Below are 19,792 nucleotides of genomic sequence, written 5' to 3'. Positions count from 1 at the left end.
CTCGAGTAATCAAGAGCTCTTATCACGGGTCGTCGAACTAAACGGGTAAACACAAAATTCGCTAACATAAGAAGTTCGTCCTCTAGGGATCGAATCAAATAATAACCAACACAAATACATATACACATAATCAGATTCATAACAAAAAACTGCACGATCAGGGCTTCAGTGGGCGTCACGGCAAAGTCGCGCGTCAGGCCCTCACTTCTTTCAATGATGTTATCCTTCTTGGGGCTTCTCTTCACCACGCGCTCTGAATTCCGGATCTGTAAACAAAAATCTCAAAATATTTACAAAATTTCCATGGAACTAAAATTTATCAATTTTAAAACATAATACAGGTGTTTGCTACTTTGAACTACCCTCTCTTGTACACTCAACTAGATGAAATCGTCGAGGAGCCATCGTCTAATTCTTCTAGATAATGAAAACCTAACTCATAGGCCAGTTGCCATTGGCCTGCGTCCCCTAAAATCTGAAGTTGTCGCTTATTGAGTTCAGAACGCTGTAGGAGAAATCCAAACATGTATCGCTCCTCTGGTGTTGTTTGTGGCAATGATGGAAGATCGGATTCGTGATGTCTTGTGCCTTGAATCTCGGTCGGGTGTCGACGTTCCCGATCACTAGATAATCTTGGCTCCATCAGGATACGCAGTCGAGACAACTGACGAAGGAGGTTACTCACAGGCTGGTTCACCATTGGGTTGAGCAGAATCCGGAGGACAGCGATGTTCTTTTGCCCATAAACCTCAAGACAACTATCTATGCTGTGAACGGTCACTGGAACAGTTCCAGGGTCTCGTAGATGACGATGAGGCCATAGTCTTATTCGCTGGAGTGATGTTAGTCCCAGCGCACATGCTCTGGGGTTCCAGGCACAGTACGAGACTCCGATGATTGCTAGCATGAGATGTTCTGCACCAGTATGTTCTGGCCGTCCGTCATGCCATACGTGGGCTTTCTGACCGATCAGTCCTGCAACAAGCGCTGGCAGTGGAATAGGCCAGTGAACATTAACCGCTACCATGTCGATGTCAGTGACGTGTCCTCTACTCCATGAAGCTTGTCTGACCAAGAAGCTTGCTTCTTCCTGGTTCAGCAGGTCAGATCCAAGTTCCACGACTAAACATCCCAACCACACAGCTTGAGTTTCTTCAGGTTGGATTCTTGATTCTCTGCACAAATCCTGTAGTTCAGTTCTGGTGCGAGCATAGTAGGCAGTGGCAACTCGGTTAGTTGTTACAGGATGAACTGCTGCTGCGGGAGTCATTGCTGCTGTTATTTCTTCAGGCAGGAGGGGCGGATGCACTCCTCCGCTCGATTCTCTCTTTCGTCGGCATGAAGGCATGGTCGCCAGAAACGACGCTGCGTCGGTGGGCAGGGTCGCCGGAAACGACGCTGCATCGGTGGGCGGGGTCGCTGACCAAACTCTCGCGGGTTTCTCCGAAGCTCCACCCTTCTCTTCCGGTTCTTCCACGCGGTCTCCCTCTTGCTCAGAGCCATCTTGGGCTGGCGTTTCAGGATTCTCTTTCGCAGCCGCTTCTTTGACCGCTCGAACAGCCATACGCAGCTGGGCTTTCAAACTTAAATTCTTCTGCATTAAATAGGTTACAGTGCGAAAAGTTGCAGTTAACACTCCCCCCTTGTTGTATTGTGGGGCCACCCTCTCATCCGTGGAGCGTTCCTCCGTCTCCAGATCTTCGCGGAGCTCGGATGGAAGCTCGCGACCCCTTAATCTAGACGCCAGCATAAAGCGTCGATCGGCACCGGTTCTTCACTCTCCCGAGCACATCTTAGGTAACGGGCACACTCCCGGGTGAGGGTCGGATTTACTTCGCCCGCCGGGTTGACTCTGGCGAGGGACACAGTGTCGAGGGGCCTGAACAGAACCCGCTCATCACCCATTATATACCCGAATGCCGCGGGGTGAAAATATACTTCCCTCTCTTTCGGGGCTCCGTCTTCGGAAGCTCCCTCTTCTCCCTTCAGCGAAAGACGTCCGCTGATAAATCTCTCACCCATTCCGCCCGCCTGGTGGTAAGCGATATGCACCACCAGTTCCATAAAGCTTTCTACTTGGCGTTTTCCACTGCGCCAAGGGCAGTTCTTAACTAATTCTAGCTCCAGTGTGCTTTCCCCTGATCCCATCCTCGTTGCCACGTGCAGGCTGGGAGCGGTCCGAGGCCCTTTTTTAGCGCGGCGGGCTGTGGCCAGCAGCCCGGACACGCCGGGTCGGGGAAGGCAGGCGTCACGCTAGAATTAGGCACGGACACTTAATGGTTGATTTAAGATTGTTTATTTACACTGTAGACGGTCGCGGTGCAGGCTGGAAAACTTCCAGGAAAACTTCGCTTAAGTCCCAGTTTAAGGACTTGGACAGAGCTCTGGATTCACTCACACGAAGTTTGCTAGGCTCCGTGGAACTTGCGCGCAGGGAAGAGTACGTCGAGGGATTAGGCGGCGATGGGGAGAGGCGAGAGGCTGATCAGACCCCTGTAGCCTTCTTGATATACACACTGGGTCCAATAGGCTCCGCAGTGCTTTGAGATCTTCACGAGATGTGAAGTCTCCTCCTCCTGATGTTCGTGGAGTCCTCCAACTTGGGCAGAAACCACTCAAGCCTTTTCTATGGCTAGCAAACCAATCTCTAGCTGCCACGTAGAAATAATTTAGAACTGGCCAATAGTGGGACACAAATTTGAATACGAATGGCGGGAACTCCTTGCAACGTGCATTTCTGTGTTGCAACGAAGAAATGCACCCTGCAAAGAAAGCTACAAGTGGCGGGAAATAATTCAGCCTTGCCAAAGCACACACAAACAAAAAAAAAAAAAATCACACCCTTGGGTTGTGACAGAAGTGACCAGAGACTCCCCGAGGAGAGGCTCCCTTTACAATGGAAAGACTTTGCAGACTCATAATTAACTATTTACATAATTTAAGTATATACAGGAGAGACTTGCTACATGCATACAAACAGTAAATCATATCAAAAGTTTGAAACTCTCCATTTACAATGCAAAAGGCTGAGTCTATACAAGAATAATGGTTGATAATTATTTACACCTAAAGGATGCTCAAATGAATTAATACAACGCTAATAACTTAGGTACTATGTTAAATACTCAGTGTATTAAATCCCTAATTAATTATTTACAACTAATAGCCAGTCACCCCAATTTATGCCGAACGAATGGAGGGAGGGGCAGTCCCTCATTCCTCATCACATGCTTGTGGCCTCCAGCTGCCTCAGGCTATCCCACGCAGGCCCAGGCATCTTGCAGTTGACAGAGGTTGTTTCCACTCAGACCCCTGCAAAACACAAATTCTGCCCCCCCCCCCAAGTCTCCAAGCCCAGTGGGGAATCACCTTCCCTCTCTAGTGGTTTCCTGGGGCTGTGTCCCCACCTTAAGGAATTTATTTAGCTCACTCAAGCTCTTCATGCTCATTCTAAGGGTCTGCTTTCTCCTGCTTGAACCCTCCGGTGCTCTGCTGGCCTCTGGCCCACCCATGAAGGGTCCAGCAAGCACAGGGTGGGACCACACTGCAGGGTCTTCCCAACTGTGACAGGGCCAAACTCCCAGGCCTGATCCCAGTACCGACCTACCACCTGTCTACAGGCAAACCACCTGCCTCACTTTCCTGCCACACCTTTGTTGTTAGATAAGTAAAAAGATGGTACTGGGTGGGAGGCTGCCCTTTGAGTACCCTAATGACAAAGGGCATTTCCTACATGACTCCTACCTTCCCCTATCATGTCTCATGCTTCTCTGAGGACATACAGTTTGTTGTATCTCCAGCCAGAGGCTGGACCAAACTCAGTACAGAGTTAGGCATCTAGCATACTGCTATATTAGGGGCCTCATACATTCCACCCCCCCCCCCCACGAGGGCCTCTAACACTCTCCCTGCTCTCACCAGGCCTCTCTCTCACTGTCCTGTCCTGGGCCACATATACCTCACCCTGCTCCCTTTGAGCAACCACATGGGCCATCAGGCTTATTTCTTCACTCCTCAGCCAGCCCTGGCACAGCCTTTTGGGCCTCTCCTGTGATCCTCATCTGAATGGTGGCTGGGCAATTAGCCAAACTCTGGGCTGACTTTGCCCCTAGTCCCTAACTGGGCCATACTACCCCTTTCTTGGGCCTACACTCCACCCCTATGCTGGGGCCTGGGATCTTACACCCTTGCAGGCTCAGGTGCCCATCAATAGGTGTGCCTGGCTTCAACTCCTGGGTCTTACACCCCTGTGGGCTCAGGTGCCTCATAGTGGGCGTGCCTGGCTCTACTGCTCCCACCAATAACCCACTGGATGGTGGGGGCTGGGGTTAAGATGCCCCTACTCACCTTTCACCAGGGAGGTAACTGGTCTGGTATTTCTTGGGGACTTCCTCACCACAAGGAGTCCCACCAGGCCACCCTTGCCCAGCAGTGTGCAGTTTCAAGTCATACCCAGGACCAGGAGCCTCCTGCCATCCCTATAGCTCTTGCTCTTTCCTCCAAGATGTTTCAGGAGAAGCAGCTCAGCTGTGTGGTGTTACTCCCTCCATGGCTGGCAGCAAACTGCATCAGCCCTGAGAGCTGGGCTCTAAAATGGTCACCCTAATCAAGCACCTGCCAGCTGCCTGTTCCAGCCCTTAAAGTGACAGGCACCCAAAAGGTGCTGTAACACCAGCCCTTTTCACACAGCACTCCAGTTTCAAGGAGAGCTGCCCAGCCAATCCCTGATTTGGACCCTCAGGTGTTATTGTACATAAGTAAAAGATAAAAGGAAAACACTCTACAAGTATTTGAAGAATAGTGACATCACAGGAGAGGAGTTACGCAGCATGGTGTAACTAGGAACAATGGGATGAAATGAAGTAAAAAAACCAAAAACCTGAAGCTGACTACCAGGAAAATCTTTCTGACAATGTGACCAGTAAGACTGTGAATAAGCTTCAGGATATAGTAGAAGACTATATTTGGGCAAATTGAAAATTAGACTGGAGAAAATGTGTATTATACTAATGTGGTAATTAATATAATATTCACAAATAAAAATAAGATAATAAGATTAGCTTTAAATTAGTGAGATACTGGTGACAACTAAAGGCCCAGATCAAGGCCCAAACATGTCATAAAGGCCCAACCAGGCCTACCAAAGAGCTCCAAGCTTAAATATAGAAGGCGGATAAGGGGTCAGGAGTAAGGAATGAAACATAAACAGAATAATGAGAATGATTGTTAAGATGTGCATTTGTTCTGCTTTTACTGTTTTTCTAAAATTATTTGTTTTGCTTCCCTTTTCTAAAAGAATATGTATCTAGATGAGGAAAGCGGTAAAGGAAAAGTAGATGGAAAACACAATAACCGCTTGGTTAAAGGAAAGGAGGGAAGAGCAATACTAATGATGGAAAGAAGGAATAGGAAGAAGGAAAAGATAGACATGCAAGTAGAAGGCACAGGGATGCACTTTGCAGCGATAGGAGGAGCTTCAAACAAGTAATTGTTCAGCAAGTAGCAAAACTTATCGAGACAGTTACATCAGAAGATAAAAATCTGATGACACCATTTCTGTCCAAAAGTTCTGAAGGAGCTATTTCCACTGCTAGTGCCTATTGTGGGAAAGGAATTTCTTTGCTGTTAAGGATTGTCAATGCCTGAAGTTTTTTCTCTTCCCTAGGCTCACATAGCCGAGGGCAGAGGGCAAAGACTGCATGAGCACTGGCTTCCTAGTTGAAAAATCTGTTAGGAGAATTCCCTACTGATTTAAGGAAGAAAGGGCGTGGGCTAAATTTTTCTCTCATTGCCCTGCAATGAGCCTCAGCATACACCTGTAGAAAACAAACCAAGGCACAAGAAAACCCATTCATTAATTGGCCTCTTGATTGCTAATAAAGGGTGGTAATTTTGATAGTAGCTTTCATGATTCACTGGCCACTGATTAAGAGTTCCAACTCATTTTAATGAAGTCACTGATCCATTTTCAGAGTGCAAGGTTTTTGTTCACTACCACTTTGAGTAGGTTTTGAACAGTTGATTGGATGTGAAAGTCTCTGTGTTCCATAACAGTTTTTTTTCTCACTGGCATGTAATTTAAGGTTGCTATTCTGTACATACATATTTTTGTCTGTCTTTGTCTCTTAGCAATGGGCGGTAAAGGAGGAAGAAAATGAATAGAGAAGCAGGGGTCAACCCTCCAGTCCTACAAGCAGCTCATCATTGGATGACCTGCCCACTACTCAAATTTCATAACCTTTGCTTCTACTTCCTTATAGAAGAGGTCATGTTTTAATACAATTAAATAATAGCTTTACTGAAATCTTTATCTTGTGCAAGAAAACAGTGTTTGGTTTGTTTTTCCTTTCTAGTTATGTGCTGATTATTATTAATTCATTAAAGTTAGCATTTCTGTTTAGCTGGAATTTGTGACTCTGGCCTTGGTCAGTGAGTTTTTACTGTTTGAAATACTCTCAGAAATACTACTTTACAATCAAGCTATTTCAAGAACACATAACTCAAAGAATTTGAGTTTCTTACTGCCTGTAGGTTTCTTACTGCCAAGATAACTCATTTTCCATGCTTGAGGCACTTATGGGTAACTGTGTGCACCTGCTTCCTCCTTTTGAGGTTGCTGCTTGAGCTGATGCTGATACATTAGTGTTGGCCCTGCTACAGCAACTCTAAAGTGAAGCAATTAGAAAAAGTAAGGCAGTTTGGGTGAAGGGAGGCTGACTGAAGGGCATGAAGGGGATTGTCATTTACTGCATAAGGATTAAAAGATAAGCCTCCCATCCAAGAAAGGAACTCTGTTCTCTATTAAGGACACCACTTACACACAAATATTAACTTCACTCACATGCTGAAGCCCCATTGCTCACATAATAATTTCTAACATAATAATATATAGAAGTATGTAATGATAATATATAGAAGTATGTGTGTGTGTGCATGTGCACTCATGGGTGGATCTAGGATTTTGAAAGGGAAGGTGCAGAAGGTGTGAGACATCATCACATATAACAAAATACATATTTTTCACCTGTTAAAGATAAACTAGATGCTTTAGTAATATGCTAGGTGGATAACAATATATTATTTAGTTTAAGATAAAAGCAAAAACAAATATAACTATTAGAATGTGCACTAATTTGCTAGATTCATAGATTGTAAGGCCAGAAGCGACCTTGAAAAATCATCTTGTCCAGCCCCCTGCACCAAGCAGGAAAGATAACTGGGGATCAGGTGACCCCAGCAAGGTGACTGTCTAGTCTCCTCTTGAAGATTTCCAAGGTAGGTTATTGCATCACCTCTGGAGGGAGCTTATTCCACAGTCTGAACACCCTGACTGTGAAGAAGTTTTTCCTAATGGTGAGCCTGAATCAGTCTTCCAGGAGTTTGTGGCCATTACTCCTAGTTTTCCCCTTGGGTGCCCTGGTGAACAGTTACTCACCAAGCCCTTCATGTACTCCTCTTGTGTAGTGGTAAGCTGCTACCAGGTCCCCTCTCAGCCTTCTTTTCTTCAGGCCGAAGAGTCCCAGATCCCTCAGCCATTCCTAGTATGGCTTGCCGTGTTAGACTCTGATCATAGGGGTGGCTCTTCTTTGGACTCTCTTTAGATTATATATAAAGTTTCAAAAAAGTAACAAACTAGGCAACATAGTAAAAAATGCTTGCTATTAGTCCTGCAGTCATCACCAATAAATGTACTTTTTTCAGATTCATAAACAAAAACTAGCCACCTTGAACAGCTTGCCAGTGCCTCCAGTCAGTCATTTCTACACCTGAGTTCCTATTACCACACATGAGTTAAGGTTTTCAACTAGAGTTTGCATGGAGCAGGAATCAAAGGGGATGCAGCTACACTGCTGCATCCCACCTGGATCCACCCCTGTGTGTGTGCGTGTGCTACTTAATATATACACATTATAGAGATGTAGATTACATTTGCACATATAACCTATGCATACCTGTATGTGTAACTCCTGATTTTTATTGCATTTTATATATTTTATACAGTATCCTTAATCTTATTGTCATCGTTATTTAACTTCATTATTAATTGTACAAAATAATACTATGCTGCACTTTAGGAAAGGAAGTGAAAGAAGCTGAGTGAATCTAAGTAGGTAGAATGTCATTATGGAATGCAAAATGGAATTTGCCCCTGCATTGGCTCACAGATGCTTGGAAGAAGGCATTGATCCAACGAAAGCTGATGGTTGTGATCCTAAATAACAAATGGAGGGCAGACCTCTGAATGGGAAAGCATATATAATTGTAACCATTTCTTCCATCTGCTTTTGACCCTCCACCTTCCATCAGTATGACTTCACTTTCTACTTGTGACAGTTCAGCTAGAATGTAGGTGGCCACTGGCCAGGCCTGCAGGGAGGCCCTGAGGGGCAACTGGGAGGTCAGCTAGGCAGGGGTACAGGTGACTGGGGCATCAGGTCATGCATGGTCTGGATCAGTAGAGTGGAGAATGTAAAACCAGATTCCCAGGGAACCAAGAGGGAGATCTGATAGAGAGTCTGCAATGCCAGCCAAGATCAGAAGCCAGGAGGATCAAAAATCCAGGTGCCAAGTTCCAGGCAAGATCCAAGAGCAGGGTCAGGAGCCAGGAGGACCAGGCAGAGGAGTGACCATGAGGCTTGCCAGAGCAAACTGAGGCATGCCTGCAGCCTTAGGCTTCAGGTGTGCTTAAAGGAGCTGAGCAGTGCTCTCAGCAAACAATCCAGTTATGGGACAATCACATTAACCTGGGATCAAGATCATGTGTTAGCTCAAAAGCTCAGCTTGCTGGGTGTGACTGACTAGAGACCCTGACACTGCTAACTTGACCCTCAGCCACTTGTCTGTATGGAAAATTTAATCAATGCTCCTCTCACCATTATGCAAAAGTCAGATTGTTCAACCAAAAGATGGGATAATGAAGCCAGGTATCATCATCACTGAGGCTGGAAGTTGCATGGACTTTCCTTTCAGCTCTTCTGTTGTGGCTGGTGAGTCTGTCCACTCCTGTGCAAGTGGCAAGTGATTTCTCCCCAAATCAATGGGTTCCTCCCCCTTATTACCACCTCCTAACACAGGGATGGACAAAATATGGCCCGTGAGCCAGATGCGGCCCGCCAGGCCATTCTATCCAGCCCATGGAGCCCCTAAAAAATTTAGTAAATTAATATTTATTCGCCCCAGTTCCCTGTCAAAGCTGGCTTGAGGCAGGGGCAGTAGGACCCAGAGAAAGCCCTCAGCAGGCTTGCAGGCTTGAGCAGTCCAGCCCCACCCACCCCCAGCCAGTTCCCTGCTTTCTTGCCCCCGCCCTATTCCAGCACCAGGTGGCTATGGCTCCCGGCTGCATCCCCAGACCACAGAGCACGGGACCGCACTGGTAGGGGTGTGTGTGTGCACACACATGTTGGCAGGAACAGGGGCATGGTATGTGCGTGTCTGCAGGCATGGGGCAGAGTGTGTGTTTGCAGGCACAGGTGCAGTGTGTGTGTGTGTGTGTGCAAACACAGGGGTAGTGTGTGTGTGTGTGTATCTGCAGACCCGGGGGCAGAGTGTGTGTGTGTGTGTGTGTGTGTCTGTTCATAGGGTGAGTCCCACACACACACCTCTCCATACACATGCATCTATGCCTCCCCTCGCACTGTCATACACAAACCCCAGTCACTGCTACCCATGCACATCCACATACCCACACACACAGAGCCCCCATAAACCTATACCCATCCCACACAATATACAAGAATAAGACTTCATTTTAAGTTATTGCGCAGTCAGTCACCTCTATGTACACTACACAAACACATGTAAATCAGGGCAAAAATATTTTTTGAAATCAAATTAATGAATGTTGTAGATGATCACTTTTTAAAATATAATTTGGTATTCTTTTGGTTCTGAGATGGCAAAACCCTTGTTGAAAGGAGTACTTCCGGGTGGAAAGGGAGGGAGTTCTGGTGGCAAAGGTCAGGGGTTAGGGGGTGGGACTTCTGGTCACAAAATGGTGACCGGGGGGTGGGGCACCCGTCAAGAGGTGGGGCTACCCATGTGGCCTTTGACAGCTTGCTGAAACTCAGTAAGTGGCCCTCCACCCAAAATAATTGCTTACCCCATCCTAACACCTCCCTGATACAGTCAATCTCTTTTCCATCTCCTAAACTTGCCCACCTAGTACAATCCTCAGTCAGCCCCCTTGCTGCAGCAGCATAACCCTACTCCTCTTCAGAACACCAGCAGCACCTTCTTTTATTGCCTCAACCAATCAACTGTGCTTATCACATGGAAATGTGAAAGCAGTAGGGAGTGTATATACCTTGCTGGGCATAATGGAGCTCCCATTAACTGCTCACAAGAGAATATCGATGGACATGGCAAAGGGCTATTGGGTTATGCTGGGCTTGGAGGAGGATGGCTGTATTCTGAGGGGGAATAACTAGATATTTTCAGGTTGCTGAATATGCACATCTGAACCATTGCTACTTTGGCCTCTTTTGCAGGCATTTACTATACTGAAGGGAATGTATAGTTACCCCAAAGCACTTCTGTTTTGATTTGTGTTCATGTAAATAACTTCAGCTCTGAAAAACAGTGGAGAATATATTACAAATATTTTACAGACTGCCACAGGAGCCTGCTTTTGAAATTTCAGACATTTTCCTATCTTTTTACTTTAAAAACTTTACTTTTTTACCCTCGGGCTCCGCGGCCCCCCCCCGGCACCTCAGAGACAGCCACCCAGACGGAGCCCCTGGTTCCAGGCTCCACGCAGACGGAGCCCCTGGCTCTCGGCTGTGGGGGCTGCCTGTCCCTTTTTCAGGCTCTGGGGCCTGGGAGCATGGCGACCTCCCCTTGCAGGGTCTGCTCCCTTTTGGGGTCTCTGGCGCGCCAGCTGGAGGAGCTCCAGGCCACAGTCCACAGACTGCGTGCCATCAGGGACTGCGAGCAGGAGATAGACTCCTACTGCCAGGCCCTTCTCCCCCGGGAGGCAGAGGGTAGATCACAGTCTCCCTCCAGGCCAAAGGAGGACTCTGGGACCTCCTGCTGTGTCCAGCCAGGGGCATGGACCAAGGTGGTCAAGGGCCCTAAGGCCCGCCGCACCAAGGCCCCTCCCCCGCCAGAACTGAGCAACAGGTACGCACCTCTTGCTGCCCCAGCAGAGCCTGCTGAGTTGCCGGCCCCCACAGGCAACATGGGCCTAACTGCAGCTCCCGCCCCTGCTCTCCCCAAGACAAAACGTAAGGTGTTTGTTGTGGGAGACTCCCTCCTGAGGGGGACGGAGGGGCCAATCTGCCACCCTGACCCCTTAGCCCGGCAAGTCTGCTGCTTCCCAGGGGCCCGCATCCGGGACATTGCAGAGAGGATCCCCAAGCTCCTCAAACCCACAGACCACTATCCCATGCTCCTTATTCATGTGGGCACCAATGACACGGCTCGGAGCACTCCCAGCCAGGTCATGAGGCGCTACAGGGATTTGGGAGCGGGGCTTAAGGGTCTGGGGCACAGGTGGTGTTCTCGTCGATCCTCCCAGTCTCAGGCTATGGGCTGAGAAGGGACAGGAGGATCTATGTGGTCAACCAAAGACCGCGGCACTGGTGTCGTCAGGAAGGCTTTGGCTTTCATGACCACAGCCCGCTCTTTGGCGAGAGAGGCAGCGAGCTGCTGGGAAGAGATGGTCTCCACCTCTCTCCCCTAGGGAGGAGGCTCTTCTCAGCCAGACTGGCTGACCTGCTCCACCGGGCTTTAAACTAAGCCCGCTGGGGGACGGGGGGACTACCGCCACTGCTGGCCCGCTGAGCAATCCTTGCAAAGCCAGCGGATCACGGCACTCAAGGGAGCCCACCCCAGGCCCAGCCCTGGTAAAATCTGTGGGCAAGGAAGGAGCCCCCCAGGGGGCACTTGCCTGCCTGTACACTAATGCCAGGAGCTTGGGGAATAAGCAGGAGGAGCTCATCCTCCTGCTCAGTGCAAACAATTACGATGTCATAGGGATAACGGAGACCTGGTGGGACTCCATCCATGACTGGACCACAGGGATAGATGGCTATACCCTGTACAGGAGGGATCGTGTAGAGAAAAGGGGCGGGGGTGTAGCTCTCTATGTTAAGGAAAGCTACGCGTCCCTGCAAGCCGATATTGGCGACCAGGGTGGACGGCTGGAGACCCTCTGGGTTAAAATCCGTGGGGAACATGGCACAGGGGACACAATGGTGGGAGTCTATTACAGACCTCCCACCCAAAGTCCTGAGCTAGACCAGGAGTTTGCCCAGGAACTGGCTGAGGCAGCTTGCTCCAGGACCATGGTTGTCATGGGTGACTTCAATTACCCAGACATCTCGTGGGAGGATCGCTCAGCAAAATCTGAGTGGTCGCAGAGCTTCCTCTCGTGCGTGGATGACCTCTACCTGACTCAAGAAGTCTATGGGCCAACGAGAGGCAAAGCGCTGCTCAACCTGGTGCTGGCTACTGGGGATGACCTAGTTGGCGACCTAGTGATCGATGGGAAGCTGGGTGACAGTGACCACGAGCTGATCACCTTCACCATCCGCCGAAAAGCTGGCAAGTCAGTCAGCAACACGGAAGTCCTTGACTTCAGGAAAGCCGACTTTGACAAGCTCAGGAGGCTTGTCAGTGAGGCCCTAAGGGACTGTGACCACAGGGAGAGGGGAGTTCAAGAAGAGTGGTTGCTCCTCAAGGGAGCGATCCTCAATGCACAAACTAAGTCTATTCCATCTCGGAGGAAAGGCAGCAAGAGGGCACAGCAGCCCCCCTGGCTCTCCAGGGACCTAGCAGACCTCCTGAGGCTAAAAAGAAAGGCCTACAAAGGATGGAGGATGGGAGTCACCTCCAAGGAGGATTATTCTGCACTGGTCCGGTCCTGTAGGGAGCAGACCAGGAAAGCCAAGGCTGCAACTGAACTCCAGCTAGCTTTGAGCATCAAGGACAATAAAAAGTCCTTTTTCAGATATGTGGGGAGCCGGAGGAAAAGCAGGGGCAACGTTGGACCCCTGCTGAACCAGATGGGGCAACTAACAACTGACGCCCAGGAAAAAGCCAACCTATTAAATAGGTACTTTGCGTCGGTCTTTCATCAGCCCCATGGGACGCCCATGCCCGCTACTGGGCAGGGAAGTCCGGGTGAGGATGATCCCCTGCCCTCCATTAATGCTGACTTCGTGAAGGAACATCTTGAGAAGCTGGATACCTTCAAGTCAGCCGGCCCTGACAATCTTCACCCCAGGGTACTCAAGGAGCTGGCGAGCATCATAGCCCAGTCTCTAGCACGGATCTTTGAAAACTCTTGGCGCTCTGGTGTAGTGCCCGAAGACTGGAAGAAGGCCAATGTGGTGCCTATCTTCAAGAAAGGGAGGAAAGTGGATCCGGCTAACTATAGGCCCATCAGCCTGACTTCTATCCCGGGGAAGATCTTAGAAAAGTTTATTAAGGAGGCCATCCTTAATGGACTGGCCGACTCCAACATCTTAAGGGATAGCCAGCACGGGTTTGTTGCGGGTAGGTCTTGCTTGACCAATCTCATTTCCTTCTACGACCAGGTGACCTATCACCTGGACAAGGGAGATGAGATTGATGTCATATATCTTGACTTCAAAAAAGCCTTTGATCTGGTGTCCCATGATCGTCTCTTGGAGAAACTGGCCAATTGTCGCCTTGGGTCCTCCATGATCCACTGGCTGGAAAATTGGCTCCGGGGTCGGACCCAGAGGGTAGTAATTGATGGAAGTCACTCATCGTGGTGTCCTGTGACCAGTGGGGTCCCCCAGGGCTCTGTCCTTGGACCCATACTGTTCAACATCTTCATTAATGATGTGGACACTGGAGTCAGAAGCGGACTGGCCAAGTTTGCCGATGACACCAAACTTTGGGGCAAAGCATCCACACCAGAAGTGGGCGGATGAGAATCTGATGGTGTTCAACGCCGATAAATGCAAGGTTCTCCACCTTGGGAAAAAAAACCCACAGCATCCTTATAGGCTCGGCACTGCTATGTTGGCTAGCACTATGCAAGAAAGAGACTTGGGGGTCATCATTGACCACAAGATGAACATGAGCCTGCAGTGTGATGCTGCGGCTAGTAAAGCGACCAAAACGCTGGCTTGCATCCATAGATGCTTCTCAAGCAAATCCCGGGACATCATTCTCCCCCTGTACTCGGCCTTAGTGAGGCCGCAGCTGGAGTACTGCGTCCAGTTTTGGGCTCCACAATTCAAAAAGGATGTGGAGAAGCTTGAGAGAGTCCAGAGAAGAGCCACGCGCATGATCAGAGGTCAGGGAAGCAGACCCTACGATGACAGGCTGAGAGCCCTGGGGCTCTTTAGCCTGGAAAAGCGCAGGCTCAGGGGTGATCTGATGGCCACCTACAAGTTTATCAGGGGTGACCACCAGTATCTGGGGGAACGTTTGTTCACCAAAGCGCCCCAAGGGATGACGAGGTCGAATGGTCACAAACTACTACAAGATCGTTTCAGGCTGGACATAAGGAAGAATTTCTTTACTGTCCGAGCCCCCAAGGTCTGGAACAGCCTGCCACCGGAGGTTGTTCAAGCGCCTTCATTGAACACTTCAAGATGAAACTGGATGCTTATCTTGCTGGGATCCTATGACCCCAGCTGACTTCCTGCCCTTTGGGCGGGGGGCTGGACTCGATGATCTTCCGAGGTCTCTTCCAGCCCTAATGTCTATGAAATCTATGAAATCTATGAAATTTTTTTTTAAAAACCCACCCAAACTCTGAGCTGCAGGCAACTATTTGACATAGTTCCAGGGAAGGAATGTGCAAAAGGTGATATCTGTAGGTCACTACACTTTATGAGCCAGTAGTTGGAATGTGGACCATGTTTAGACTGCTACGAAATGTATAGATGTCCATGTGCCTCCTAAGGGCTCCTAGTGATTGCTGGGATGTAGCTGTGCCCTATCAACACCTCCCAATATCCATCCATGCCCCTTTCACTCTAAAGTAGGGAGATTAAGACATCTTTGGCAACATTAATGCCTCTCGGGCTAGGGTCAGACATTCAAAAAGCCTGAGCCTGAATTGATTCAATCTTTCCAGGTTAGTCTAACCTGGCTAGGCTAAATCAGTTTGTAACTGCACAGATATCCCAGATGTGCAGACACATACCTGCACTCCAGTTAGTGACTCCAGTTAGAAGCCGGGGGCACTGAAGCAGCCCTCCCTTCCCTTCCACAGTGCTGAACTGAGGGGAGCATGACCAGGCCCCAGCTCTGATTTGGGGGGGGGGGCAGGGGAGAGGAGGGGAGCAGCCTGCAGTCTCTGCCGAGCTCCAGCTAGGGAGTAGATGGGGGGGGCAGCTCTGCTGTGGAGCAGAGTGCCCCACTCAGCCCAGAGGGCATTCCAGGATGCTGGGGGAGTCTGGTTTAACTTAAACCAGCAAGGGGTCTGAGACAGACATTGCATAAATCAGTTGACCTGAATCAGTTAAATCTGATACTACATTCAACCAGGTTTATCTCAAACCAGTTTCAGCCATTTTCAGACTGGTTTATGTGCACTGAACTTCTGTTCTGTTACAGGTTTAAACCAGTTTCTGATCACTTAAACTGGTGTTAAGACATTAAGACATTATGTGTAATGTCTTTCCCTAGCCTTGATGCTTTCGCTACACTAGTGGTAAATATGGGTATATATGTTCAGGTAAACTGTGACAACAGAGAACCATTCAGCTATATTGGTAAGCACTCAACCATCTAGATTGTGAAATTTAAGATTAAAGATGCAACAAGTCATAAAAGACGTACTGGACTATACACTACACAAACACATATGTGAGGCATTAGACAAGAAGTACATGAATTTTTATTGCATTGTCTGAGACCACAGCATGCAGCCATGTCAATGAAGATTTGATTGTTGGTAAGTATGAAACAAAAGATTTTAAATCTTGAAATTTGGTATTTCTTGACTTTTGAGGCCATAATATTGCAAGCTCATTTATGTGTGAAAGCAGTAGCATAGCTAAGGGGCAGCAACAGCAATAACTTCTACCACCATCACTGGCAGTGCCGCAGCTAGCACTGCCCTGTGCAAAGCTGTGCACAGTGCTTTCCCACTTATGATTCTGTGTAAGTGTCATTTAAAAATAGTTATAACCAATAGGTGAGGGTTAGAAAGTGTTATTTGTGCAAATACATTCTTGACAGTGTATTTTTCAGTTTTCCAGCACTTGTTATTTTTGTACCTGCAGTGTGGGGTATTTGTTCCATATTTAAATGTAGCCAGAAGGATTCTGAGCAGCTTGACTTCAGGTAAAAATCTTCAGCTATACATGGTTACCCCTTGCTGAATCATCCTGAATGGACATATTGTATCTGAAAAGAACAAACTATTTCCTTCTGAAGACCTTACTCAATGCCTACTTAAAGATATTGAACATGATCATTTAAAACAAAGCATTTACACTTTAAAAGAATGCTAAATACAAAAGGTAGTACAGTAACACCTACAGCAATCTAAATATCTCCTGTTTCTCATTTAATCCTTCAAAACAAAAAATGACAAAGAAAAGGAAGGGGAATGTGGCATGTCACTGCCAGAGCAATGCTCTAAGCAATATGTTACAGGAAGCACTGGCTCTCTGCAAGGAAATCAATTTCCCCCATGGGATGGGGTCAATATTTGTCTGACAAGACAGTATACAGGCAATTTAATAGCATTTTATCTAAATGTATCTCTGCCTCACCCCAACTGCCCTCACAGTTCATGAGCTGGATCTCTTCATAAAATGGTGCGGTTTTTCATACACTTGGCAAAAATTTATCATTCTGAAGACACTACTGTTGGAAAATCACTCATCACTATTACTCTTAACTAGAGCAGTAGTTCTTTCCCAACATTTTTATTCTAATTCATGCATGTTATGTATATGAAGGCCCACTTCCAGTTATAGTGGAGAGACTTTCTTTACCCAGATACATTCTGAGCTATAGGTCACCTCTTGTGAAGGAAAAAGAAAAACAACAAAGAGACAGAATCGGGAAGTTTAAGGGAATGTTTATATCTTAATGACATACTTATGCCAAAATAAAGCCCATTTCTCAAGGAATGTATAATTTACATAGATCGCTTGTCTGGGGTATCTGGTTTAACAACACTTAAATAATAAAGCTAAGATGATCTCATTTGTTAATTTTTGTGTGAAGTAAATCACAGTGAACAAGAAAACCTAATAAGCATAATTTCAAAGACGGATCTCCATAGCTGTGGGAGTTCGGTGTTGTGCCCCAAAGGCTCTTGCAATCCAGCTGCAGTTCTCCCTTGTCATTTAGAAGATTAGGGGGCTGATAAGCAACAGTCAAGCCTTATTAGAACAGACTGAGGCAACAGGAAGCTCTAATTGGATAATTTAATGCACAGGAAGACAACAAATGCCTGCATTGTGGTTCAAATGTTATTCTTTCATTGATTTGTTAATCTCCTATTCTGTGAAATTCCCACAAATTCTTATTGCAGGGAGAGGTCCAAAATCTAAATTTGAAAACACTAGTTTACTGTTGCCATTTTCCACAAAAATCCCTTCTTGTGGTTTACCTAAGGGAACCTGTCCTGGCTTCCAAACTGTTTCATGGCAGAGAATAGAAGCTGCTCCTTCCTCTGGAAACTTAAGCACAGCTCTGGGAAGCAGGAACATTATTCCTATCTCTTGCATTTCTAAGTCAAGTGATGAGATGTATCATAAATTCACTATATAATTCAAGAAATGTGAATTGCTATTTCTAGAGGTAGTGACTAACACTAGCAAAAATTTCAGGGGTGTTCTGGTACAGTTCTGGTACAGCTGTATGCTACCATGGGCTCTGACACCAGGTGACAAATTGATAATGCACAGTCTTGTGAGTTGGGACACATCACAGATTACAGAAGGCATATGAGAAAATAAATGTATCTGAAAGGAGTCCAAATCCCACAGCACGTTCATAGCCAGACATGCATGTGATTGTGTGTGTGTAGTTATGTAGGGGGAACAGCCCTTGATCTCCTAGCTATCCTCTCATATTCACACACTCCACTGGGTAGGGCTAGAGGGAGAGTGAGGCCTGGAAAGAAATTTTTTTCTCTTATATTTTGAATGCAAGGGAGGAAGGCCAAATGCTTCTTCCCCCTTATAGGCATAGTTACTCTCTTAGAGCCTTGTTACACGAGAAGTTTAGGTGGCTTCTGGAGCTCTTTACCCTCAAACTGGCTGCACGTTAACATCTTTTAAGTGGCTTAAAGTTATGCCACTCCAGGGCAGGATTATCTCCAATCCATCTAGTTTTGTTCCTCTTTCACTACCATGTGGCCACTTCCCACAGCTAATCCACCCAAGTTCAAGTCCGCCAGTATTCCAAAATGTAGTGAACCCTCCTGACTCAGGGCAACACAGGCAGATTAACAGAGGGGCCAGCTGGGCCCCTGCCAAACAAAGGCTCCCAGATGCCTAAGTCCCCGCCCACCCTCGCCCGCCCCCCATGCCTGGGCTCAATGTTGGCAAGTATATGATAATTAGTTTTCAAGTTTGACCCAGTTCTCATTCACTCACTGGCAGTTACAGTGAGCAATATAAAGCAAATAAGAAGAACACTTATTTGCATATTGTACACTGGAAAATATGCGAATAAGTATACAAATAAGTTCTCTTCTTATTTACTTTACATTGCTCACCATAACTTGCTAGTGAGTGAGTGAGAACTAGGTCTCAAACCCCTACAGCAGCAGCAGGAAAAGAGGTTACTGTGTGGGTGCAACACAGGGGTCCAAGATTTATTGATGGTGGGGAGCTATGCAGGTGCTGTAAAGAAAGGCACAAATGTTGGAGAAGAAGCAGCCAACAGAGAAACAGCTAGACCAAAGAGAAGGGGTTTTTGCATAGAGTTCAAGGTGACTGGATATGATTCACAGACTGGGTATCTCTCCAATGGCATGAAAAGGGAAGATTTCAACAGGAAAGTCCTATGAAAGCTACTCCAGGTAAATAAGGAAGATGTAATTTACATATGGAGGGAAAAGTCTGCTCATGATTGGGTGGTGGTATTCAGGAACCCTGAAGCCAGGGTGCATTTCTGACAATGCCTGGAGGAAGTGGGGGAGGACCCCAGGCTACAGGACTATGCTTTCTACAGGGGAGATACCAAGGGAACTCAGTGAAGACAGAAAATTGTAAAGATTGATCCATGTACAACATAAATATACGAGGCAGACCTCCACTTCTGGCTGAGTAGGCACTGTGAGGAGGTGAAAACAATAGAGGAGGAGAAGGATGGGGAAGGAGTCTGGACTTCACCCGTGTGGACCCAGCATAGAAAACCAAGACCTGAATAGACTTTGTCTTCCTCCACAGGGAGTGGAAGGCAAGGGAAGCTCACTCCATGCCCATCTGTTTCTCGGACAACCGTCTCCTCACAATCCAGGAAGAAATGGGAGGACAGCTGGACGGGGCAGAGGGATGTAGAAGCTAAACACCAGCCTGTTCACAGAATCATAGAAGTAGGGTCGGAAGGGACCTTGTAGATCTTGTAGTCCGACCCCCTGCCTGGGCAGGAGGGAAACTGGGCTCAAATGATCCCAGCCAGGTAGGCATCAAGCCTCTTCTTAAAGACCCCCAGGGTGGGAGCCAGCACCACTTCCCTTCCAGATCCTAGCCGCCCTAACTGTGAAGTAGTTCTTACGGATGTCTAATCTAAACCTACTCTCCAACAACTTGTGGCCATTATTCCTTGTTATCCCAGGGGGCACTAGGGGAAACAAGGTCTCCCCAAAACCCTTCTGGTCCCCCCTAGTGAGTTT

The sequence above is a fragment of the Alligator mississippiensis genome, chromosome 5 (assembly GCF_030867095.1).
Source record: "Alligator mississippiensis isolate rAllMis1 chromosome 5, rAllMis1, whole genome shotgun sequence".
Lineage (NCBI taxonomy): Eukaryota > Metazoa > Chordata > Crocodylia > Alligatoridae > Alligator > Alligator mississippiensis.
The sequence above is the reverse complement of the archived record's forward strand: the minus strand, read 5'-3'. Positions refer to the sequence as shown.